The following is a 26333-nucleotide window of genomic DNA, read 5'->3' on the forward strand; positions in this document are numbered from 1 at the left end:
TTCTTTATTCAAGAAAGCAATAAAACATTACATACAGCCATACTATGCAGTAAAATATGCAGTCCTGGTGGTACAGACATATCTAAACAGACATACTTGGATACAACGGCGAGTGGGAGTGGTCTGGAATATATTAAGGGGCATATTTATACTCCGTTTGCGCCGAATTTGCGTCATTTTTTTCGACGCAAATTCGACGCAAAACTAACTCCATATTTATACTTTGGCGTTAGACGCGTCTAGCGCCAAAGTTCATGGAGTTAGCGTCATTTTTTGGCGTGAACACCTTCCTTGCGTTAATGATATGCAAGGTAGGCGTTCCCGTCTTAAAAAATGACTCCGATGCATATGCGTCGTATTTATACTCCCGGGCAAAAATGACACCCGGGAGTGGGCGGGTCTAAAAAACCTGCATTAGCGCCGGATTTTAGCGCCTGGGTCAGGGCAGGCGTTAAGGGACCTGTGGGCTCAGAATGAGCCCAGAGGTGCCCTCCCCTGCCCCCAGGGACACCCTCTGCCACCCTTGCCCACCCCAGGAGGACACCCAAGGATGGAGGGACCCACCCCAGGGACATTAAGGTAAGTTCAGGTATTTTTTTTTGTTGTTTTTTTTTGTGGCATAGGGGGGCCTGATTTGTGCCCCCCTACATGCCACTATGCCCAATGACCATGCCCAGGGGACAGAAGTCCCCTGGGCATGGCCATTGGGCAAGGGTGCATGACTCCTGTCTTTGCTAAGACAGGAGTCATTTCTATGGGGGTTGGGCGTCGTAAAAAAATGGCGCAAATCGGGTTGAGGCGATTTTTTTGCCTCAGCCTGACTTGCACCATTTGTGGACGCCCATACGCCATTTTCCCCCTACGCCGGCGCTGCCTGGTGTACGTCGTATTTTTTAACGCACACCAGACAGCGCCGGTGGCTAACGCCGGCTAACGTCATTGAATAAATACGGCGCCCGCATGGCGCTTCAGAATGGCGTTAGCCGGCGCTAAATTTTTTGGCGCAAAACTGCGTTATCGGGGAACTATATGAGCATTCCGTCCTCCGGTATAGAGAGGAAAGGGGCCCAAGGCCGGAGGAATGGGTCCATCTTGTCTTGGAGGCTGTAAATAAGTCGTTCATGGGAAGCAGCTTGGTACACTGCTGTGATCCATTCATCATGGGTGGGGGCTGTTGCTGCGCATCAGTGTCTTAGGATACATAATTTGGCAGTTGCTAGTGCTGTGTGTAGTAGGCATATTTGTGGGCGGACAAAACCTTGTATGTCACTTATATCATGTAGTAAGAGGAGGAAGGTAGTAAGAGAGGGCTGCAGAGGTAGAGTTTCCCTGAGGGTATACCCCACTGACTGCCAGTAAGGTTGTATGGAAGTGCAATCGTGTAGCATATGATGTAGGTCGCAGCGAGGATGGGGACAGTGCCAGCAGGAGGCATGAGGCAGTAATCCTGCAGACCACAGTGTCTTGGGAGTCCAGTACCATTCATGCAGTGTCTTGAAAAGACTGAATTTCAAGCGAGCCTCCCGTGTCCCACGATCTCTTGCCTCAATCAGGTCAGCCCAATCCTCCATCTCGTATTCTATCTGTAGTCACGCCTGCCATTTAGCTTTGAGAGAGACCAAGAGGGGGAGGGAAAACAGGTGGCAGTTCAGCAGGTCATGCATGCCAGATACGACTCCGCAGAAGAGATCCCATGTTTCCAAGTAGTTGAGTACTGGGGAACGAGGGAGCTGCCAGGCACATGCCCCCATGCGGCGTCGGAGGCAGTGCTGAATCTGTTGGAAACGCCACGAGTGATTGGCGGGTAGATCAAATTCTTCCAGAAGATCTGTAAACGGTTTCAGTTGTCCATTGGCTAGGAATTGTTCAATACGTAGGAGACCTCTCGATCGCCACTCCTCCCATTCAATAGCATTCCCCCCTATTGTGAATCCTGCATTACCCCAAAGCGGAGCATGCTCCTGTCTCCAGGAGTTCCGCATGGCTTGGATCATGTGGTTGATAGGCCGAGTTAGGGTATCCCCTGCACTGTAGAGCACATTGAGTCTCTGTAGAGAGAGTGAGAGCGTTCGTTCTGCCTTCACCCACATCGACGGGTCTTGAGCTCCAGATAGAAGGAAAGCGAGTTGTGATAGGTGCAGCGTAAGGGCATAATGTTCTACCGAAGATAGAACTAGCCCACCAAACTTACGCCGGGCTAGTAATGTAGCTATGGGTAACCTAGGATGCATAGACCCCCCCGCAAAGGCTCGTATGTGACGGTCCACCTCTCTGAGGAAAGTCAAGGGGATTTGTAAAGGCAACATTCCATGAACATACAAGAACCTTGATAGGGTCACCATGCGTACCGCCTGCGCTCTCACCCACATGGAGAGACCAAGGTGTGACCATTTATTGAATTCTTTTTTTGTGCTGGCAAGTAGACGATCTAAGTTGTCTGCCACCATATGTTCCAAGCCTCTATTGATATAGATGCCCAGATATAGAAGAAGTGACTGCTTCCACTTAACCGGGAAGTCCTGTACGATCACGCTTAGTATCACTGGGGATAGAGGCAGCGTTTCCCTTTTATCCCAGTTTATCTTGTAGCCTGAGAGTGTTTCAAAGTCAGCTAAAATGATTTGGAACGCCGGCAGGGACTTAGGTGGGTCTGAAAGAGTTAGTAGGATATCGTCGGCGTATAGGTAGATAGTGGAGCTACCACCAGGGATGAGTACTCAGGTAATGAGGCTTGATCGCCGATCACCAAATCGTTGCTGCTGAGGGTTCCACGGCTAATAGAAATAGTAACGCGATAAGGGGCAACTTTGTCAGCCCCTCACCTGATGGGGAAGATGTCGGACAGAAACCCCCGCAATTGACCTGTGCTGTCAGTGAGCCGTACAACAGACACACCTTATTAATATAACTGGACCCGAGCCCAAACCGCTTTAGAGTTTCGAAAAGGTACCGCCATTCTATTCTATCAAATGCCTTCTCAGCATCTAGGGAGAGGGCAAAGGCCTCTTCCCGGGAGTCCTGTGCTGACCAGACGGCATGTAGCAGGGTTTGTAGATGGTTCCTAGTGGAGCGGCTGGGGACGAAACCCACTTGTGTGTGGTGAATGAGGGATGGAATGACCTTGAGGCGTGCCGCCAGGATTCCTGCCACTATTTTGATGTCCCTGTTAAGGAGGGAGATGGGGCAGTAACTGCCGCAAAGGAGAGGGTCTTTCCCTGGTTTGGGTAAGACTGCTATGGAAGCTTTGTTTGAGAAAGGGTTCAAGGAGCCTGTTTGATCCCGTATAGAGGATCCACTGTTTCCGCTCCCGTCAATTTATAGAATTCTGCAGAGAACCCATTTTCCGCAGGAGAAGTCTGCAGCAATCCATATTTTGTGAACCTCTAGGGAGTACAGGCCTTGAGTTCTGGTGGCAGATATGATTTGGCGGGCCTGCTCATGGCGTAAGAGCATGCGATGATGGGACGTGGCTTTCCTGCATTACCTTTATGTCGAGGACCAATTCTATGGGCCCTTTGAAACTCCAACGGCGGGGAAAAGATAAGGCCGGTGAGTTTGGGTAGGAAGTCTATGAGGAAAGCTTTGACATACGAGATTTTCTTATGTTCCAATATTCCCAAAAAACAGACATTGTCCCTCTGACTCCTGTCCTCCAAGTCCGTGATCTCAGCACAGAGGAACTGCAGCTCTGAGTCCTGTTCCGGCAGCACCGTTAGGTGGTCCTCTGTGGTCATGAGGCAATGGTCCAAGTCTAATGACCGTAACTTGGAAACAAGCTATGTCGGCCCGTATGAAGGTGGAAGCCGTGGAGAGGTCTGAGATCTTCGAGTCCATTGCTTCCAAGTGGCGTCCCACAGCAGTGATTTCCTGGAGTATACATTCTGTGGCATCAGCCGAGCGGGGATAGATAGGTCTAGCGTCAAAATATAAATATGGTGTTAGGTTTGCAACAGATTTGTGTAAAAAAAATGACGCTAATCCGGCACAAAGGGAGTATAAATATGGGCCTAAATGCTACTACTGGACATGCAGCACCCAGTGTGCCAAACACAAATGAAGCAGGATAAAATATGTCTCATGCCTGTTCTGTCAGACTATGGTGAACTTTTGAACTGCCCTTTTGACCTGGCAAAATAACACTTTCATCAGTCTAAACCTTTCTTTTGAATTCTTATACCTCACCCCTAAGATGGGCCGTAAGGCTCCTAGGGCAAGGTGCATATTATTAAAACAACGTGTACATATGTTTTATATGTCCTATGAGCGAAAATCTCATAAAGTTGTTTTTCACTGTGGTAAGATCTACCTCTCCCATTGATTAACACTGTGTTACCTCATTTCAATTAATAAGTGCTAAGCGTGTTAGAGATATATGGTTTACACTCATAATGAATGTAATTTTAAATCCTCTTTAACAGTGGTCAGTTTATAAGTCACAATTTTGAAAACAGCAGTTTTATACAGTTGGCATTGTCCTGTCCTAATCATCTGTGCCTTCTGCCAGTCTCTTGGGTCACATAACTGAATGGCTCTCCTGTTGTGGCCAGTGTATTGTTTAGAGATAGTAATACAAAGGGGGCTTAGGTGTGAACAGGATGGGCCATCCTAGCAGGATGCCGGAGAAGGGCTGTATCGATAAGTACTTACAATTCAAATGGCTATGCTTCCTGCACACACAAAGAAATCTGACACCAAGCCTGTGCGTCTTTTGTCATCCCAGACAGTTTTTGGCCTTTACAGAGGAATGGAAATACATTTCCAAAACCAGCTGTTGGGGTAAGAGAAGGTATCCCACCACACAAAGGCTGGCATCAGGTATAAATATTGGGCCGTCACAGAAACTAATTGGAACACTCCTGGATCTGTGAAAGTTACAGAAAAAAGACTTAATTGCTCTACTGCTTTAAAGACTGTCTTGCTGTCTGGGAAGAAAGAATGGATCTGCTTGCTTTCAACCCAGGCTAGCCATAGTGACTCCAAAGCTCCGTTGGATGACCTCTTGGTTGAGCTACAGGGCTATAGCAAGTGTCTGAGCCCTCCCTGCAACTGCCCTTCAGACTTGCTGCAATTGGACCAGCAACTGAACCTGCTTGGACCTGCTGCTGGCCTCTGCTGGTGTGAGTCCCTGATCCCCAAGTGGTGCCTCCACATCGTGGTCCTTTGAGGGGCAGCAGATATAACTCCTCCCTACTTTTAACGGAAGGGGCGCTGACACGGTGATCGATTATGTTTTAATGTCAACCCATTTTTTACATTATTTTATCAACCATACAATTCATGACATTGCAATAAGCGACCACTTCCCTCGGAATTTGGAACTCTCATTAACTCCTGTCATATTGGCAAAAGGTGAGAAGGTCATACTGGTAAATGACATTGAATTAGTCCTGAGCAATGGATATACACTGAAATGGTCCCAGATAGATTCACAGGCTTTATTGAAACAGCTATTACGCAGATATAACCAGGCCTTTGTAGATTGCCTTAGTGAGGATATAGAACCAGGAAAACGTTTAAGTGCTTTTTCTCAGATTACCCAAGTTGTGCAGGAAGCTCTCACTACTGTGCCAGGGAAGGAAGGAAAAAAAAAGGAAAAGTGGCTGGTTTGACCATGATTGCACAAAAGCACACACAATACTAAAACAAGCTTTAAGTGCTCCAATAAGAAGCCCGATTGAAATACGCATGTGTAGACAGGCATACAAGATAGACATAAAAAAAGAGAAAATCCACCCTAAGAAGTAACCTGTGGGAAAATTTACATAAAGCTAGTCTTGCGAAGGATAACATCCTCTTCTGGAAAATAATAAATACTCCTGTGTTAGGGAATAGAGACATCCCCAGAATGGAAATTGCAATTTCGGAAGAGGATTGGGTCATACATTTTTCCAAGATATATTGCCATTCCACTGACATAGACTCTGCGGTCTTTCTAAAGGCCCCAGATGCTCAGGAAGGCCCACGCTCGGCTGTAATACCCCAGTTCAGTTTGGAGGAGGTAGTGGAAGCCATAAATATAAGCAAAGCGGGGAAAGCGCCGGGTCCTGATGGCGTCCCAATAGATATATACAAGGCAAACACGCACCTATGGGGCCCCTTAATGATGCAGGTATTGAGGACCTTTTTTGTACAAGGCCCCCCATCAACGTGGCGAGACTCCATCATCATCCCTATATATAAAAAAGGTGACCGCCTTAATCCAGCTTGCTATAGGCCAATCTCCCTGCTTGACACATCAGCTAAATTAGCGGGGAGAATAATTTTAAATATACTTCAAACATGGGCGGAAGGAAATTACATCTTATCCCCAGTGCAATATGGCTTCCGCAAAGGAATAGGTACAGTGGAACAGGGCCTGAATTTAAGCCTCCTAGTGGGGAAGTACACAAAGACCAGAGAGGGCAACTTGTACCTGGCCTTTATAGATTTATCTTCAGCATTTGACTGCATATTACATGAGAAGTTATGGGACATTTTAAGTAGTATGGGGGTTGAACTAACCATAGTTCCGTTTATACGAGACATGTACACAGGATGCAGAGCAAGAGTAAGGTACGGGATGAGAGGGGTATGCACTAGGCCCTTCGGTTTATTTTTGAGGGGTTTGTCAAGGCTGCGTTCTCGCACCACTCTTGTTCTCACTATACATAAACAATTTAGAACGAGAACTGATAATGTAAATGTAAAGATCTTCCCCAAATAGGTAACCGCGCTGTCCCTGTACTACTCTATGCAGATGACGCTGTACTTATGGCTAGGACACCGTTAGCCCTCCAAAAACGTCTAACTACTTGCACAATCTTTATGACAGATCTGGGGCTTACAGTCAATCGGTCTAAAACTTTTATAATGAACTGTGGTAGGCAATCGGGCAAGATTTACAACACTTGAACACAAGAAAGAAAACGAGCTACAGCTAATATACACTGTTGTTTACAATATAAAACAACCAAAACCGTCAAGATAAATATAATACAATTTTTTTTATTTATTTCATATGCATGTACAACAACAAAACAATAATAGTCCAAATGTAATATATAAATATTTACATCTTCAAAGGGAAAGACACACACACTGATATATAACACTACCATCCATGAGGACAAAGTGGAGATAGCTCGTACTTTTTCATATTTGGGCATAATATTTGACAAACAGGGTTCATTGGCACATTGTGTGAAAACAAAAAAAGACCAGATCATTAAAACAACGGCTGCTCTGAAGATCTTTTCTAAAAGGCTTGGGGGGATTACCCCGCTGAATATGGTAAAACTCTACAAAGCTAAGTGCATCCCTGCCGTCATGTATGGATCAAGTATCTGGGGTACACTAGTTGCAATCCGATTCAGACGGTGGAGAATGATTTCCTCAGATACTTGTTAATGGTACCAAATGGTACCAAATGGTACATCGTCATACATCAGCCATGTAGAATTAGGGGTCTCCTTTGTAGCCGATTCGATAAAGATACAGCCATTATTATTATGGCACAAAGTATGGACCTCGGAGTACACCGGACTAAATAACGCCATTCTAATGATTGTATGAGGCTAACTCACTTCCTAAGAGTTCCTTGGTTGAAATATATTCTGCTCTTTTTTAGAAACATGCTTTGTAAAGACTACTACACAAACCCTGAATCATTGGGAAAAATAACCAGGAAAGAATTGAGTGCCATGACATTAAAGTACTTGGAAGACCAGCGATGGGAAGCAGAATCGAAAAAGCCCAGTGTAATGTCCAACCAACTGATTCTGTCTACGGAAGACATGCAGCCTTACCTAGTAAGCATGATAAATCCACGACATCGCTTTGTCCTTACAAGATTACGATTAGACACCTTTCATCGCCTAGTAACTTTTCTGACTATAAATGACCGGAGCACAGTCTTAAGAGTATGCCCCTGCGATGCAAAGGCAGCCCAATCTACGATGCACGTGGTCCTCTTTTGGAAATTTTATCATAAACAGAGAAAATGTTTTTTAATGCCATTCTTAAGATCGATTAACTTGCGCCAGTGTCATGATGCGTATTTTAGCTTACAGGTCCAATCTTCTATCGAAATGTGTGGAATTTTGGCAAATTTTTTATGTTGAGTATTAACTGTAAGGAAGTCCATGGGCGCACTGGTATAAATCTATTAAGGTGATCTAAACATTTGTATATAGATAAATTAATGATGTGCATTTTTTTTAATTTTATTATTTATTTATTTTTTACTTTTTTACCTATTTATTGTGTTTATATATATAGACATGCTTTTACTTGATACTTTTATGACTTGTTGAAAGCCGAATAAAGTCTGTTTGATGATGATGATGAATTAAGCATTTGTGTGTAGACTATTTGAGATTTTTTTTTCTGGGGCCGAATACACACACTTTGATACAAAATATCAGTTTCACAGTGCCAAAGTCTCAATGGCAGAAAAGTTCAGGCCATAATAAGGAAGATGTGGCATAACTGGCAGTACTGCCGGCTGTGGGGAACCAGGTTTGAGTCTTGGCATTGGCCCAACATACTGTGGTTCTGGAAAATCACTTGGGTCCTGTAAGGAAATGGCTCCCTGTTGCAATTACCCCCCACTTATTGCCTGATACTGATGCTGACTTGACTGAGAAGTGTGCTGGGACCCTGCTAACCAGGCCCCAGCACCATTGTTCTTTCACCTAAAATGTACCATTGTCTCCACAATTGGCACAACCCTGGCACCCAGGTAAGTCCCTTGTAACTGGTACCCCTGGTACCAAGGGCACTGATGCCAGGGAAGGTCTCTAAGGGCTGCAGCATGTCTTATGCCACCCTAGGCACCCCTCACTCAGCACAGACACACTGCTTGCCAGCTTGTGTGTGCTGGTGGGGTGAAAATGACTAAGTCGACATGGCACTCCCCTCAGGGTGCCATGCCAACCTCACACTGCCTGTGGCATAGGTAAGTCACCCCTCTAGCAGGCCTTACAGCCCTAAGGCAGGGTGCACTATACCACAGGTGAGGGCATAGGTGCATGAGCACTATGCCCCTACAGTGTCTAAGCAAAACCTTAGACATTGTAAGCGCAGGGTAGCCATAAGAGTATATGGTCTGGGAGTCTGTCAAAAACGAACTCCACAGCTCCATAACTGCTACACTGAATACTGGGAAGTTTGGTATCAAACTTCTCAGAATAATAAACCCACACTGATGCCAGTGCTGGATTTATTAAAAAATGCACACAGAGGGCATCTTAGAGATGCCACCTGTATTTTACCCAATTGTTCAGTGCAGGACTGACTGGTCTGTGCCAGCCTGCTGCTGAGAGACGAGTTTCTGACCCCATGTGGTGAGGGCCTTTGTGCTCTCTGAGGACAGAAACAAAAGCCTGCTCTGGGTGGAGGTGCTTAACACCTCCCCCCTGCAGGAACTGTAACACCTAGCAGTGAGCCTCAAAGGCTCAGGCTTTGTGTTACAATGCCCCAGGGCACTCCAGTCAGTGGAGATGCCCGCCTCCTGGAAACAGCCCCCACTTTTGGCGGCCAGTCCAGGGGAGATAATGAGAAAAACAAGGAGGAGTCACCCACCAGTCAGGACAGCCCCTAAGGTGTCCTGAGCTGAGGTGACCCCTGCCTTTAGAAATCCTCCGTCTTGATTTTGGAGGATTCCCCCAATAGGAATAGGGATGTGCCCCCCTCCCCTCAGGGAGGAGGCACAAAGAGGGTGTAGCCACCCTCAAGGACAGTAGCCATTGGCTACTGCCCTCCCAGACCTAAACACCCCCCTAAATTCAGTATTTAGGGGCACCCCAGAACCTAGGAAACTAGATTCCTGCAACCTAAGACGAAGAAGGACTGCTGACCTGAAAGCCCTGCAGAGAAGACGGAGACACCAACTGCTTTGGCCCCAGCTCTACTGGCCTGTCTCCCCACTTCAAGAAAAACTGCAACAGCGACGCGTTCCACAGGGTCCAGCGACCTCTGAAGCCTCAGAGGACTACCCTGCATCTAAAAGGACCAAGAACTCCTGAGGACAGCGGCTCTGATCCAAAGAAGAAACATCTTTGCAACAAAGAAGCAACTTTTAAAGAACACACGTTTCCTGCCGGAAACGTGAGACTTTGCACTCTGCACCCAACGCCCCCGGCTGGACCTGCGGAGAAACAACACTAATTGAAGGACTCCCCAGTGACTGCGACCCTGTGAGTAGCCAGAGTTGACCATCCTGAGTCTCTCCAGTGACGCCTGCAGAGGGAAACCAGAGGCTCCTCCTGACCGCAACTGCCTGCTTCTAAGAACCCGACGCCTGGTAAAGACACTGCACCCGCAGCCCCCAAGACCTGAAGGATCCGACCTCCAGTGCAGAAGCAACCCCCAGGTGGCCCTCTCCCTTGCCCAGGTGGTGGCTACCCCGAGGAGCCACCCCCCTTGCCTGCCTGCTTCGAAGAGACCCCTGGGTCTCCCATTGAACTCCATTGCAAACCTGACGCCTGTTTGCACTCTGCACCTGGCCGCCCCTGTGCCGCTGAGGGTGTACTTTTTGTGCTGACTTGTGTCCCGCCCAGTGCCCTACAAAACCCCCCTGGTCTGCCCTCCGAAGACGCGGGTACTTACCTCCTGGCAGACTGGAACCAGGGCACCCCCTTCTCCATTGAAGCCTATGTGTTTTGGGCACCACTTTGACCTCTGCAACTGACCGGCCCTGAGCTGCTGGTGTGGTAACTTTGGGGTTGGTCTGAACCCCCAACAGTGGGCTACCTTGGACCCAACTTTGAGCCCTGTAGGTGATTTACTTACCTGCAAAACTAACAAACACTTACCTCCCCCAGGAACAGTTGAAAATTGTGTCCAGTTTTAAAATAGCTTATTGCCATTTGTGTGAAAACTGTATATGCTATTTTGCTAGTTTAAAGTTCCTAAGTGAAATACCTTTCATTTAAAGTATTGTTTGTAAATCTTGAACCTGTGGTTCTTAAAATAAACTAAGAAAATATATTTTTCTATATAAAAACCTATTGGCCTGGAATTGTCTTTGAGTGTGTGTTCCTCATTTATTGCCTGTGTGTGTACAACAAATGCTTAACACTACCCTCTGATAAGCCTACTGCTCGACCACACTACCACAAAATAGAGCATTAGAATTATCTCTTTTTGCCACTATCTTACCTCTAAGTGGAACCCTTGGACTCTGTGCATGCTATTTCTTACTTTGAAATAGTACATACAGAGCCAACTTCCTACAGGTCCTCATTTAGATTTCAGCAGACAGGTTACTCTGTCACAACATTGACAGATATTCCATCTTCCAAAACATAAATCCCATAGGAAATAATGAGATTTATGTTTTGGCGGATGGGATATCCACCACCGTTGTGACAGAGTAACCTGTCCACAGAAATCTAAATCAGGCCCTTAACCTCTCTGAGCCTAAAATATTTAATGTGTCCTTGTGTAATTTAACTGGTGCTCATGCAATACCTTCTGGTTGAATTTGTAATATGTAAGACTGTCAAGAACTAAATGATATACCAAACATCCAAAGAGAACACAATAAAATATGAATTTGCTACTTAGGAAAATACTGCCATCACCTTGTTCCAACCCTGACTTCAATATGTCCATGTAGCTGATGTGAATGGTGGAGACAGTAACAGGGAACAGCTCAAATGTAGTGGGGATGGGGAGGCAGCTATGCACAAGTGAGACCAAGTGAAATAATTGGAAGACATTGTTTGAACCTGCATTGTGATGGTGTTCCTGTTATCCCATTGTGATGTAAAGACCATGAAAAAGGAGCTCTACAGAACTGGTGCTGCTGCATTTGTGGGAGCACACCAAGGTTAATGATATGCTTTCTAATGTCACCTGACCATGGGACGGGGGTAGTTTTGTTGTAGAGACTCCCATTATAGTAAGAAGACTGCTGAATTAGGGCATCAGCACCACTGACTGTGGGGTCCTCAGTCTGATCCTGTGCTGCGTGACAGCTGTCGGTCTAACCCTTCCATCCAGATAGCAGTACCTGACCAGTACCCTAGAGTAGAGGTTATTTTATGGCAGGCCTTCGCAAGACATCTAGGGCCATATTTATACTTTTTGACGCAAAACTGCGCTAACGCAGTTTTGCGTCAAAAAAATTAGCGCCGGCTAACGCCATTCTGAAGCACCATGCGGGCACCGTATTTATTCAATGACGTTAGCCGGCGTTAGCCGCCGGCGCTGCCTGGTGTGCGTGAAAAAAAACGAAGTACACCAGGCAGCGCCGGCGTAGGGGGATATGGAGCTTGGGCGCCAAAAAATGGGGCAAGTCAGGCTGAGGCAAATTTTTCACCTCAACCCGATTTGCGTCATTTTTTCCGACTCCCAACCCCCATAGAAATGACTCCTGTCTTAGCAAAGACAGGAGTCATGCCCCCTTGCCCAATGGCCATGCCCAGGGGACTTCTGTCCCCTGGGCATGGTCATTGGGCATAGTGGCATGTAGGGGGGCACACATCAGGCCCCCCTATGCCACAAAAAAAAAACACTTACCTGAACTTACCTTAATGTCCCTGGGATGGGTCCCTCCATCCTTGGGTGTCCTCCTGGGGTGGGCAAGGGTGACAGGGGGTGTCCCTGGGGGCATGGGAGGGCACCTCTGGGCTCCTTCCGAGCCCACAGGTCCCTTAACGCCTGCCCTGACCAGGCGCTAAAAAACGGCGCAAAAGCGGGCGTACGTCATTTTTTTTGACCCGCCCACTCCCGGGCGTGAATTTTGCCCGGGAGTGTAAATACGGCGCACATGCCTCGGAGTCGATTTTTTAGACGGGAACGCCTACCTTGCATATCATTAACGCAAAGTTGGTGTCTACGCTAAAAAATGATGCAAACTCCATGGACTTTGGCACTAGACGCGTCTAACGCCAAAGTATAAATATGGAGTTAGTTTTGCGTCGGAATTGCGTCAAAAAAAACGACGCAACTCCGGGCGCAAACAGAGTATAAATATGCCCCCTAGATTTCTCAGGGAAATCGTAGTGGAACAGATCTTACCCCTTTTTTTCAGCCATATATGTCTCACACATGCAAAGGCAAAACAAAAGGAGGACTAGGTTCAGTAAATTCAATAAGACCCACAATGTCGCCATGTTGTCCCTGAATGCCATTGAGGAAGAAAACAGGGCCCTGGTCAGAATGACATGCAGCAACTGCATATGTCCTAATAAAGACATGCAAATCTTTAATAACAGTTTGTGTCAGCTGATCATTGTGGCCATACCCATAGGAATCTGGAGCAAGAGTCAACAGTGACTAAGATGTATTCATATGCACCATCAAGTATCAATGGACCATGATGGTCCAGGTACACACTTTGTAGTGGTTTGTTAGAAATTAGGAGGGGTGTCTACGGAGCATGTCTGATGGTGGATTCTTTTATTTGTTGTCAGATCAAAGGACATGCTCTTTAGTCTGTTTACATAGACCTGGCTATCAGTAATGTTTTTGCAATAAGGAAATAGTAGCTGCCACACCGGCATAGGCAGAAGCAACTCCCTCATGTGCTGCTTTTATCAACTCTGGTCTCTGATTCTGTTTGGGGATCACATGATCACCCACCCATGGTATTATTTCAAAGGCCATGTTCTGTGCAGTTATGTGGTAGGAATTTTGGCAGGATATGTCTTAAGCAAGGGCTTGCTGCCTGTTGAGGGTTTCACAGCAGCCAACGTTTCATCATCCAACCTCATTCTGGAATAAGTAGTCGCAGCAACAGAAGCTGCAGCTACTTCTGATTTAGCTGCTTCATCAGTGAAGGGATCGCCAGCAACATACATTCCTACATGTTGATGACCCGGTGTATGAACTACATGGGTATTGGGTAGCATTTCTTTCATATCTGCTACTTTCCCCCAAAACAATCTGTGTTTAATGTGTTCCATTTTAAATCTTAAAACCATTTTGGCACCATTAATGCAGGTATTTATTAAAGGACTGGATACAATAGTAAAAATCACACACTATGGGGGTCATTCTGACCTCGGCGGTAAAAGGCGCTTACCGCCGGTCAGAAGACCGCCATAACACCGCCGCGGCCGCGGTAAACCGCCACGGTCATTCTGACCCGCAACTTGCAAACCGCCAAAACCACGACACCCACAAAAGTCCGCCACACCAAAGGTCAGCGAAAAAATGGCGATGACCAAACCTCCACCGTCACGCCAAAAGAAATACGCCCATACCATTCCGACCCACAAATCCACGTGGCGCTCTTTCAAACGCGGTATTCCATTGGCGGTACACACCGCCGCGGTCAAAATACACACACACATAGAAAACTCAGCCACATTGGTCAGTTTGAAACACACACACCTGATACACATACTAACACCACTCCCACACACCCAACACAATATAAAACACACACCCACATCACCCACAAACCCCTACGACCCGAAATTATTGACGAAGGCTAGAGAGAGAGCACAGAATAGACAATCCCACAACACAGAGGCACACAGCACCATCACCCACACAGAATCCACGCACCAAACATCACAAACGCCACCCCACACCTCATCCACACCACCCCATGGCACCCCAAAGACACCCCAGGTTCACTGACGCAGAACTCAGGGTCATGGTGGAGGAAATAGTCCATGTAGAGCCCCAGCTCTTCGGGGCACAGGTGCAGCACACCAGAATTGCCAGGAAGATGGAGCTATGGCAAAGGATAGTGGACAGGGTCAACGCGGTGGGACAGCATCCACGCAATCGGGATGACATAAGGAAGCGCTGGAACGACCTACGGGGGAAGGTGCGTTCCATGGTATCAAGGCACAACATTGCGGTGCAGAAGACTGGCGGCGGACCCCCACCTACTCCCCCAGAATTTACAGCATGGGAGGAGGAAGTCTTGCACATCCTGCATCCTGAGGGCCTCGCAGGAGTAGGCGGAGGAATGGACTCTGGTAAGTCAAATCTTCACTACTGCTTCCCACCCCCACCCCACCTGCATGCCAAATCATACCCCCACCCCATCACACCAACTCCTTGCAAATGGCTCACCATCACAACCCACCCATCCCAACACCAAGCCCTGCATGCCACCACAAAGCATGGACACCCATCACCAAAGCATGCCCACTGCACACACACATCACCCCCACAAGCCACCCTCACAAAAGCCCCCACAAGGGAATGCCTGCACTTGGGTACACGGACACCCACCCATCACATGAAATGCCACACACAGAAGCAATAACCATACCTTTATACCCCTGCAGGACCCGAACGCCACCACACCGCCACGGAGGGTCCAGAGATGTCCATCCCACCCCCAGAAGAGGCCCCCAACGATGACAGCAGCTCTGTCTCCCTGGACCCAGATGACCAGCCCGGCCCATCGGGGACCTCGGGACAGTCAGTTCCCCACAGACAACCACAGGCTACACCAGACCCAACCCCCTCTGGGAACACCAGCACAGCTCCCACCCAGCGGGCCCATGCCTCTGTCTCCAGGACACGTCAATCAGCGGTGTGTCCACCACTACAGGGCACCCAGGTTGACCCACCACCCCAACAACAACAGGGACCTGGGGGCAGTGGTAGTGGGCACACCGTCCAGGGGACAGAGGCCCAGGAACACAGGGGAACTGGGAGGGCTGCTGTGCGACAGGGGGGGGACAGGCCCAGGGAACCGACTCTCCAAGAGGCCCTCTCCTCCATCATGGGAGCTTACCACCACTCCCAGGAGACGATGGCGACGGTACTGGCCAGGTTCCAGGAGATCCAGGCACTGCAGGAGGAACGGTACATGGGGTTCAGAGAAGAACTGAGGAATATCGGTTCCGCAATGGGGACCATCGTCGTGGCCCTTAACCAGATAGTCACCACATTGGGGGACCATGTGGCACCCCAAAGGGCCCCTGTCACTAGCCCAGGCCAGGAACAGCCTACCACCTCCGCCGGCGCTAGTGGACAGGAGGCCCCCACACAACAACAGGCCACCAGAACCCCACCTCCTGCAGAAGAAGAACCACCCCGCAAGCGGAACCTGAGATCTCACAAGAAGACAGAGTAGGATTGCAAGACCCCCGCCAGCATAAGATACCCCCTGATGTCATCCCACTGTCCCACATTGTCACCCTGTCCAACCTTTAACTGCCCCTGCTCCATCCTTTCACAGGCATATGGACAATGCACCTGTGCGACTGAGAACTGGACTCTGCCATGGACATTACTCCACCCCCACCCATCACGTTTCCCAATCATGAACCTATATGTAGCACTTAAAATAAATCACTTATTGCACTTAAAATAACAGGAGTCTGCTTGTATTCTTAACAAATGTATTACACATAACGGTGCAATAATGTCCAGTTACTTTGTGATGACAACATACCAATTTCAATAAGCTTTAGTCCATGGGCAAACAAAGCTGATGTCAGGCAGTGGGTCATACAGCTCTGAAAAGGGAAGGGAAAGTCACAAATCAGTTAACAGGAACTGGGGGGAAACACAGACAGTGGAGACGCATGAGGCCTTAAGTAAATGTAAAATGGCGTGGCTGATTCTTACCTGTGTGCTACTGAAAATATTGTTGTATGACTGTATCCCTGTTGTCCGTGTCGTCCCCGTCGTCTTCCTCCTCTTCACTCTCCACAGGCTCCACAGCTGCTACAACACCACCATCTGGACCATCCTCCTGCAGAAAAGGCACCTGGCGTCGCAAAGCAAGATTGTGAAGCATACAGCAGGCCACAATGATATGGCACACCTTCTTTGGTGAGTACATTAGGGATCCCCCTGTCATATGCAGGCACCTAAACCTGGCCTTCAGGACCCCGAAGGTCCTTTCTATGATCCTCCTAGTTCGCCCATGGGCCTCATTGTACCGTTCCTCTGTCCTGGTCCGGGGATTCCTCACTGGGGTCAGTAGCCACGACAGGTTGGGGTAACCAGAGTCACCAATTAGCCACACACGGTGTCTCTGTAGCTGTTCCATCACATAAGGGATGCTGCTATTTCGCATGACATACGCGTCATGCACTGACCCAGGAAACTTGGCATTTACATGGGAGATGTACTGGTCAGCCAAGCAGACCACCTGGACATTCATCGAATGATAACTTTTTCTGTTTCTGTACACCTGCTTACTTTCTTTGGGGGGAACCAAAGCCACATGGGTCCCATCAATGGCACCAATGATGTTGGGGATATGTCCAAGGGCATAGAAATCACCCTTCACTGTAGCCAAATCGCCCACCTCAGGGAAAATAATGTAGCTCCGCATGTATTTCATCAGGGCAGACAACACTCTGTACAAAACCTTAGAAAACATAGGCTGAGACATCCCAGATGATATGGCCACTGTTGTCTGAAAAGACCCACTTGCCAAAAAATGGAGTACTGACAGAACCTGCACCAGAGGGGGAATCCCTGTGGGTTGGCGGATGGGGGACATCAGGTCTGGCTCCAGCTGGGCACATAGTTCATGTATAGTTGCTCTGTCAAGCCTGTATGTAAGTATGATATGTCGTTCTTCCATTGTCGACAGGTCCACCAGCGGTCGGTACACGGGAGGATTCATCCTTCTCCTCGCAAGTCCCAGCGGACGGTGCCTAGGAAGGACAACATGGAGCACAGAGTCAAGCAACCCACAGGTTAGTTCACACAGCTTGCACAGTACACGAATCGCTATGCATTGAAAGGCTTGTATGAGTGGCAATGCAAGGCCTAGGCCTGTGTGACGCAGTAGAAATTCAGCCATGTGGGCCCTTGAAATGGCGGCTGCCTGACCTGTGAAGTGTGACAGTGGGATGTGAGGTCAATGCGCTGGCGTGGCACACCGTGGCGGTAGGCGGTCGAAGACCGCAGTGCTAAGCCGCATTGGTTAACATTGCACCCTATGGGTTTCAGTAGCCAATGAGGATGGGCGCCTGCGGTCGCGGTACGCACCGCGGCGGTACGCACCGCGGCGGTACGCACCGCCGCGGGCGTGACCGCCATTTTCTATCTGATTAATCACTCGAGGCCGGATCATCCACAGGAGAGGACAGATACTGCAAGTGCTGCTGTGACCTCGGTCTGGGAGATACAATGGCTGCTGCGACTGGGGAAAGGGCCCCTGCCTTAACTTCTGAAGAATTGGAGAAACTTGTTGATGGGGTCCTTCCCCAGTATGCGTTACTCTACGGTCCTCCAGACCAACAGGTTAGTACACAGGGTGCACGTTGAATGGGCTATGCCAGTGTTGAGTGGGGTGTATGTAAGATGGTTGGGAGGGGAGCGAATGAGGAGTGCAACGCACGAAAGATGAGAGCAATTGCCACATGGCAAGGTTGGGGAGGGGGGGGCCACTCACATTGACCAGGCAGAAAAGTGATGAGATTTCCTTTACCACCCTGTACATGTCACATAGGTCAGCGCCCATCAGAAGATCGACATTTGGCGTACCATCACCAAGGACGTCCGGGCCCTGCTGGGTCCACAACAGACGGGGCACCCACTGCCGAAAGAGGTGGGAGGACATCCGCCGCGGGACCAGAAAGACCGCCGAGTCTCTGCTGGGGATGGCCTCCCAACGTAGGAGGGGTGCCAGCCGCCAAAAGACCCCCCTGATGTCCCGGATCCTGGCGGTGGCTTACCCCGATTTGGATGGGCGCGTGAGGACATCACAGCAGACACAAGGGGGTGAGTATCAGCACATTCTGCTATCTTTGCGCGCAGTGGAGGTGTCTGGGTGGGGGAGGAGGGCTGTGGCTATCTCTAGGTCAGGGCGCATTCTGTAGGCTAGGCCCCTCCGTTAGGCATGGCCCTGTGCCCCCGCCCCCCACCTCTGTAGGGTGCCAAGTACAGCTATCCATGGTCCGGCCTCACCCATGTGTGCATTTGTCGTCCATAGACCTGTAGGACTAGTCACAATAACTGAGTAGTGTACCCCGATTGCGCAGCCTAGTGCAGGGGGTTTCTGTGTCTGTCCTCTCCGACAACGGTGTTGCCAATGCATGCACTCAACCTGTCTTCATTTCTTCCCCCCCCCCCATTTTCTTTGTCTTCCTGTTCATGTGTGCATTAGCATCATCAGGCGGAGGAGAAGTGGCATCGGCGCACAAGGGAGCTGCATCTCACATGGCCCCGGAGGGCCATGCAACAGACTCTGAGTACACCAGTGAGACGGAGGGCGAGTGGAGCTCCACAACGGGGACCCGTGGAGACGTCAGCGACACCGACACGTCCTCGGAAGGGAGCTCCCTTGCAGTGGCGGCAATATCCGTGCCCACCGCCACAACAGGTACAGCCGCCACCCAGCGCACCAGCCCCGCCCTCCCAGCAGCCCCTCAGCGTTCGCCCCGTGCCCGCTCGGCCAGGAAGGCGGGCATCTCCTTCGCCCCAGGCACCTCAGGCCATGCCCCAGTTACCCCTGCTGCCCTCAGTGAGGAGGTCATTGACCTCCTCAGGACCATCATTGTTGGGCAGTCTACCCTTTTGAATGCCATCCAGGGTGTAGAAAGGGAGGTGCATTGGAGCAATGCATACCTGGAGGGCATTCATTTGGGTCAGGCTGCCCATCAGCGATCGTTCAACGCTCTGGCCTCAGCACTGACGGCAGCCATTGTCCCTGTCTCCAGCCTCCCTCTTCTGACTCCTTCCACCCAGTCCCAGTCTCCTGTTCCTCTGCCTATCCCATCCACACCATCAGACCAGCCTGCACACACCTCTACACCCAAGGGCAGCTCATCCAGATATAAGCACCACAGATCCCACAAGCAGTCACCCAAGCAACATCCAGATGCAGTCATGCCAACAGTCACTACCACCTCTGTGTCCCCCACCTCCTCATCTCCCTCCTCCCTCCCTGTGACGTCTCCACTCACACCTGCATGCACACCACCATCAGCCAGTACTTCCATCACCAGCACACCCTCCATTACAGTCCGCACACGTGCAGTCACCACCCCCACTGCCATTTACACGTCCCCTGTGTCCTCTCCCAGTGTGTCTGTCAACCCCTCTTCCAAACCACACAAACGCAGGCAGCCACCCAACCAACAGCCATCCACCTCACGACAGCCTCCGTCACAAGCACCTGCACCCAAAGATAGCACACTTGACTCTCCTACAACCACATCCTCTTCCTCCACTCCCATACCCACTACACCTACCCGTCCCTGTCTTTCCAAAGTGCTTCTCCTTTCCAACCTTGAGCTCGTTCCAATCACTGACCCACCCCCTCCATCTGGTAAGAGTCAAAAAAGCACCTCAGCCACCACCAGCCCTGCATCTACTATGACCATAGTGCAGGGCTATTGGAGTCCACCAGCTCCTAGGGCAGGAACATCGGCCAGCAGCAAGGGGACAGCCAGCCCACCCCCTGGGAAGAGGACAAAAAAAACTAAGGGCCGGCGCGACAAGCCTGAGACAGCTGCCACCAAGGACAGTAGCCTTGCCCCGTCACCTGCCACATCATCAAAGGGAGGCAAGGGCCACAGAGCTTCAGCGAAGGAGGGCAAGGGCAGCAGGGCGGAGAAGTCAGGCAGCAGGCGAGCTGCCCAGGAGGGCCCCACCAGCCCCATTCCGGTTGTGACGGACGACACCCACGGGCCCAGGACTCCATCACAGGAGGGCCCCGCGACCGCAAAGTCGGATGGCGACTGAGCGGGAAGTCTTGGCCAGGTCTGGCTCCCTAGAAACACAGGACAAGCACCGCTGAACAGGGCCCCGCCGTGACAAGAACCGCTGAACAGGGCCCCGCCGTGAGAAGCACTGCTGAACAGGGCCCCGCCGTGAGAAGCACCGCTGAACAGGGCCCGCCGTGACAAGAACCGCTGAACAGGGCCCCGCCGTGAGAAGAACCACTGAACAGGGCCCGCCGTGAGAAGCACCGCTGAACAGGGCCCGCCGTGAGAAGAACCGCTGAACAGGGCCCCGCCGTGAGAAGCACCGCTGAACAGGGGCCCGCCGTGACAAGAACCGCTGAACAGGGCCCCGCCGTGAGAAGCACTGCTGAACAGGGGCCCGCCGTGACAAGAACCGCTGAACATGGCCCCGCCGTGAGAAGCACCGCTGAACAGGGGCCCGCCATGACAAGAACCGCTCCGCTGGGCCCTTCCTGTCAAGCACCGCTCCGCTGGGCCCTTCCTGTCAAGCCCCGCTCCGCTGCGCCCTTCATCTCAAGCACCGCTCCTCTGGGCCCTTCATCTCAAGCACCGTGCACAGGGCCCTTCCTGTCAAGCCCCGCTCCGCTGGGCCCTTCATCTCAAGCACCGCTCCGCTTGGCACCGCCGTCTCAAGCACCGCTCCGCTGGGCCCTTCATCTCAAGCACCGCTCCGCTGGGCCCTTCATCTCAAGCACCGCTCCGCTGGGCACCGCCGTCTCAAGCACCGCTCCGCTGGGCCCTTCATCTCAAGCACCGCTCCGCTGGGCCCTTCCTGTCAAGCACCGCTCCGCTGGGCCCTTCCTGTCAAGCCCATCTCCGCTGGGCCCTTCATCTCAAGCACCGCTCCGCTGGGCCCTTCCTGTCAAGCACCGCTCCGCTGGGCACCGCCGTCTCAAGCACCGCTCCGCTGGGCCCTTTATCTCAAGCACCTCTCCACTGGGCCCTTCCTGTCAAGCCCCGCTCCGCTGGGCCCTTCATCTCAAGCACCGCTCCGCTTGGCACCACCGTCTCAAGCACCGCTCCGCTGGGCCCTTCATCTCAAGCACCGCTCCGCTGGGCCCTTCATCTCAAGCACCGCTCCGCTGGGCACCGCCGTCTCAAGCACCGCTCCACTGGGCCCTTCATCTCAAGCACCGCTCCGCTGGGCCCTTCCTGTCAAGCACCGCTCTGCTGGGCCCTTCCTGTCAAGCCCATCTCCGCTGGGCCCTTCATCTCAAGCCCCGCTCCGCTGGGCCCTTCCTGTCAAGCACCGCTCCGCTGGGCACCGCCGCCTCAAGCACTGCTCCGCTGTGCCCTTCATCTCAAGCACCGCTCCGCTGGGCCCTTCCTGTCAAGCACCGCTCCGCTGGGTCCTTCATCTCAAGCACCGCTCCGCTGCTTATTAGACACCTCTGTGCCCACCCCAACAACAGGTACAGCCGCCACCCCCCCTACCAACACCGCCCTCCCAGCAGCCTGTCACTGTGTTTCCCGTGCCCGCTCACCCAGGAGGGTGGGCATCTTCTTCGCCCCAGGAACCTCAGGCCCTGCCCCAGTCAGCCCTGCTGCCCTCAGTGAGGAGGCTATTGACCTCCTGAGATCCCTCACTGTTGGACAAGCAACCATTCTGAATGTCATCCAGGGTGCCGAGCGGCATTTGCAACAAACAAATGCATACCTGGAAGGCATTACCTCTGGCGTGGCGGCCCAACAGAGCGCATCTCTGGCTCTGGCCTCCACACTGATGGCATCCATTGTCCCTGTCTCTAGCCTCCCCCCCTCCAACTTCCTCTACCCAGTCCCAATTCCCTCAACCCCAGCCTATCCCAAGCACATCTTCAGACCAGTATTCACCCAAATCAACACACAAAAGTGGCTCAGGCAAACACAAGCACAACATTTCATCTAACAGGCACTCACTCAAGCACCATCCCCATACAGACACACCAACTGCCTCCACTGTGTCCCCCTTCTCCTCGTCATCCACCTCCCTCCCAGCAGCATTTCCACTCACACCTGCATGCACTACATCCTCATCCACTACCTCCATCACCAGCATGCCCATCACTATACACCCCTCACTGGCAGTCACCACCCCCACATCCATGCACACGTCCCCTGTGTCCTCTCCCACTGTGTCTGTGACCCCTCTTCCCAAAGTACACAAACACAAGCACCCAGCATCCAGCCCATGCACCTGCACCCAAACTCAGCAGACAGACACCACCTACAACCACTCCCTCTTCCTCCACTCCCAGACCTTCTCCCTCTTCCCATCTCAGTGTCCCTAAGAAGCTTTTCCTGGCAAACATTGACCTCTTCCCTACCCCTCCCCCCTGTCCTTACCCTCGGGCCATGGTGGCCAAAACCCAGCCCAGCACCTCAGCCACCAAGTCCACATCCGCTGTGGTTCCTGCAGCTGTGAGAGGCTCAAAGGGGGCACCCATCACCTCAGCCAGTGTGCCACCAACCCCTACCAAGGCAAAAACGATTCCGCCACCTGGCAAGGTGAAGAAAGGGACAGCATCCAGCAAGGGGTAGGAGCCATAACCACCCAGCAAGGCCAACTCAAAGACTCCAGCTGCCAGACCCAAGGTGACACCACCATCTGCCAAGGTGAGGAAGGGGCACAAAACACTAAGCAAGGCACTCCAGCCATCCGAGGCTGCAGGTGAAGGCCTGGTGGCTACCAGCACAACCGCCAGCACCGCCACCTGCACCGCGGCCAGCACCACCAGCAGCACCACTGCAAGCACTGCCACCTGCACTATCTCAAGCACCTCTACTGTCATCAGCAACAGCCCCAGTGGGCAGCCGTCCACGGCTGCAGGAGAAGAGCTGGACCCTCCCCCCACCACTGGCAGCACCGCCACCTGCTCCGCCGCAAGCACCGCCACCTGCACCGCTGACAGAAGCACCACTGCCAGCAGCAGCAGCCCCAGTAGGCAGCCGTCCGAGGCTGCAGGAGAGGGGCTGTAGCCTCCCTCCACCACTGCAGCATCCCCACCAGCACCGGCACTACCACCACTGTGCAGCCATAGCCATAGCCAGATGGACTCTAGCCATGCCTCCATGGACTATCATGCAACCTGGTCACTGCAAATCTTGTGGCTCAGACACACAGGTGAGGGACCGTGAACTGCCACACCCCAAGTTTTGCATCACTGGGCGCAGAGCCCCCTCCAGAACCAGTGGAGAAATGCATCCACTCACCCTATCCCTGACAGGATGAAGCACACTGGGCACAAAGCCCCCTGCAGAACCAGTGGAGAAAGGCATCTACTCACCCTATCCTTGGCAGGATGAAGCACACTGGGCACAAAGCCCCCTCCAGAACCAGTGAAGAAAGGCATCCACTTGAGAGATTGTGGCTTTGCACTCCCCAGGAGCAAGCAGTGGGCAAACCACCCACTTGAGAGACTTGAGAGACTGTGGCTTTGCACTCCCCTGGACCAGGCAGTGGGCAAACCACCCACTTGAGAGACTTCAGAGACTGTGGCTTTGCACGCCCCAGGAGCAAGCAGTGGGCAAACCCCCCACTTGAGAGACGGTGACTTTGCACTCCCCAGGACCAGGCAGTGGGCAAACCACCCTCTTGAGAGACTTGAGAGACTGTGGCCTTGTACTCCCCAGGCCATCGCTGTGGGCATGGAGCCCCTCCAGGAGCAGTGGCGTTGTCCCATCTTCCGGCTGAGGTGCCCCCCTTCCCCATCCCTCTGAGGTGCCTGTGTGTTTTCAGCCTGATGCCCCTGCAGTGTTCTCTCCGTATTGAGGCAGGAGTCAAGTGTGGGCTTGGCCTATGAGTTTTGGCCCAGTGGCCCACGGACATTTTGAGTGGACAATGTACCGCCTTATGTACATATTGTATATATTGTAAATACTGTTATTGAATTTGTAACGTATATCTGACTATTTCTAATATGACACTCATTTGACTCAATTCCTTTTGTCCTTACATTCTCCCAGAGGGTTACGGGGTGTATATGTGATGTTGATGCATGTGTTTGTGTGTATGGTGTTGGGGGTGAGGGTGGGGGTGGGGGTGTTGCGTGTGTGTGTCACTCTCTTTTTCCTCCCCCCTCCCCTGTGTGCTAGGTGCAGTACTCACTTTGGTCGTCGCCGCCGCCGTTCGTACTCCTGGTAGATGAGAAGATACACCAACATGGGTAACACCTGTAGTTCGGGGTCCATGGAGTCCTACTTCTTTCTTGGGTGTCAAGAAGTGAGTGGTTTCCCTTCTATGTACTGTTTCCACTGTGGTTTTGATGGCATTTGTACCGCCCCGGAAAAGCTAACAGATGGGCGGGTTGTAATGTGGTGGGCGGTACATTGTCTTCCGCCTGTCTGTTGGTGGTTACCGCTGCGGTATTTGTTGCTACTACCATGGCGGTCGCAGTGTTGAAGTGGCTGTCTGTGTTGGAGGTTTCCGCCATGGTCGTGATTCCATTTTGTTTATCGCCTGCCTGTTGGTGGTATTACCACCACTTTAACACAGACCGCCAGGGTAGTAATGAGGGCCTAAATGTCTCCTTCGAGTTGCAGTTTCAATTTGTAAACTCTGTCAAAGGCACACTCGTGTATCTGCAGTTTTGGCCTCAAAATAATCGTAGTTTCTGCCACATCTAAATGCTCTTGAAGATTCTGACAAACTATTGTGACCTCTGCTGCGCTGTTTAGCAGAATCAGTGCCCACTTCCTTTTCTTCATTAAGGCTCTCAACATGCGTGGTATTTCGGGCCAAAGTAGCTGCCACATGTTTTCTTTTAAAACTGTTGTTTCTTTTGGGGTGGTTTCTCTTCTTTGTTTATAGAATGTTAAGAGGATCATTGTAAATCTTGTCTTGATTTCATGTATTTGTATTTGTTTCAATGTTCAGAATGCCCACCTCTCTTACTTTGTTTATTTGGTGAGTCCTGAAAGGAACGAGATTGACATGTATCAAGATATTGATATCTCTCAGGAGTTTTCTGTTTCTTAAATTGTATTGTTTCTCATAGGTCTGAGGACGCGGACATTCTCCTCTCTGTTTTACATTATCGTTATTTTGTTTTTGTTTATTCCGGTGTTTTTTAGAACCTTCCATTGTTTGCCTGTAGAATCCTTATTGGATACAGCGATAATCTTTGGCAGCTTGTGCTCGTGATCCAGTACAGGATTATCCCAGAGCCGCATGCAGACATCCAGAGCTACTGCCTCCCCTTTAAGCTTACCCAAAATTATTGAGTACACTGTGGCAAAGTTTCCCATTAATTGCATCCTCAAGTCTAGGGCCAGAGCAGCCCCGTACTCATCTTTAATTTGTTTCAACACTTCTGGAAGATTCACAAGTGTCTGTGTACCATGTGCAGTAGTGTAGAGTGCAACAAATACTGCACCTGCATTGTGAGAATTCTATGTTTATCTTGGAGTCCCATATAGGAAACACTGCTTCCAAAGTGCTTATTTTATGTGCTAACTAAAATAGAATTTCTTCCTGTTTGGTGGGTACCTTACGCATGATTAAAATGCCTACTGTGACCAAATGTGATTGCACCGTAGCAGCCCTTGCTGGGGCAGTATTTAATGTTTGCATCACAAATTGTATGAAGCGCCCATATACTTGAACTAAATCCTAATACAGGCGGTGCACTTGTGATTCCTCCATGGTGTTAGCATTAGGGTGTGGTGTACATGTGGCCAGCTGTGGCCATGTAGGACCTTCATTACTCAAAGGACCTGGTCTATCATTTGGTGCAATGTGTG

The sequence above is a fragment of the Pleurodeles waltl genome, chromosome 1_1 (assembly GCF_031143425.1).
Source record: "Pleurodeles waltl isolate 20211129_DDA chromosome 1_1, aPleWal1.hap1.20221129, whole genome shotgun sequence".
NCBI classification, from domain to species: domain Eukaryota; kingdom Metazoa; phylum Chordata; class Amphibia; order Caudata; family Salamandridae; genus Pleurodeles; species Pleurodeles waltl.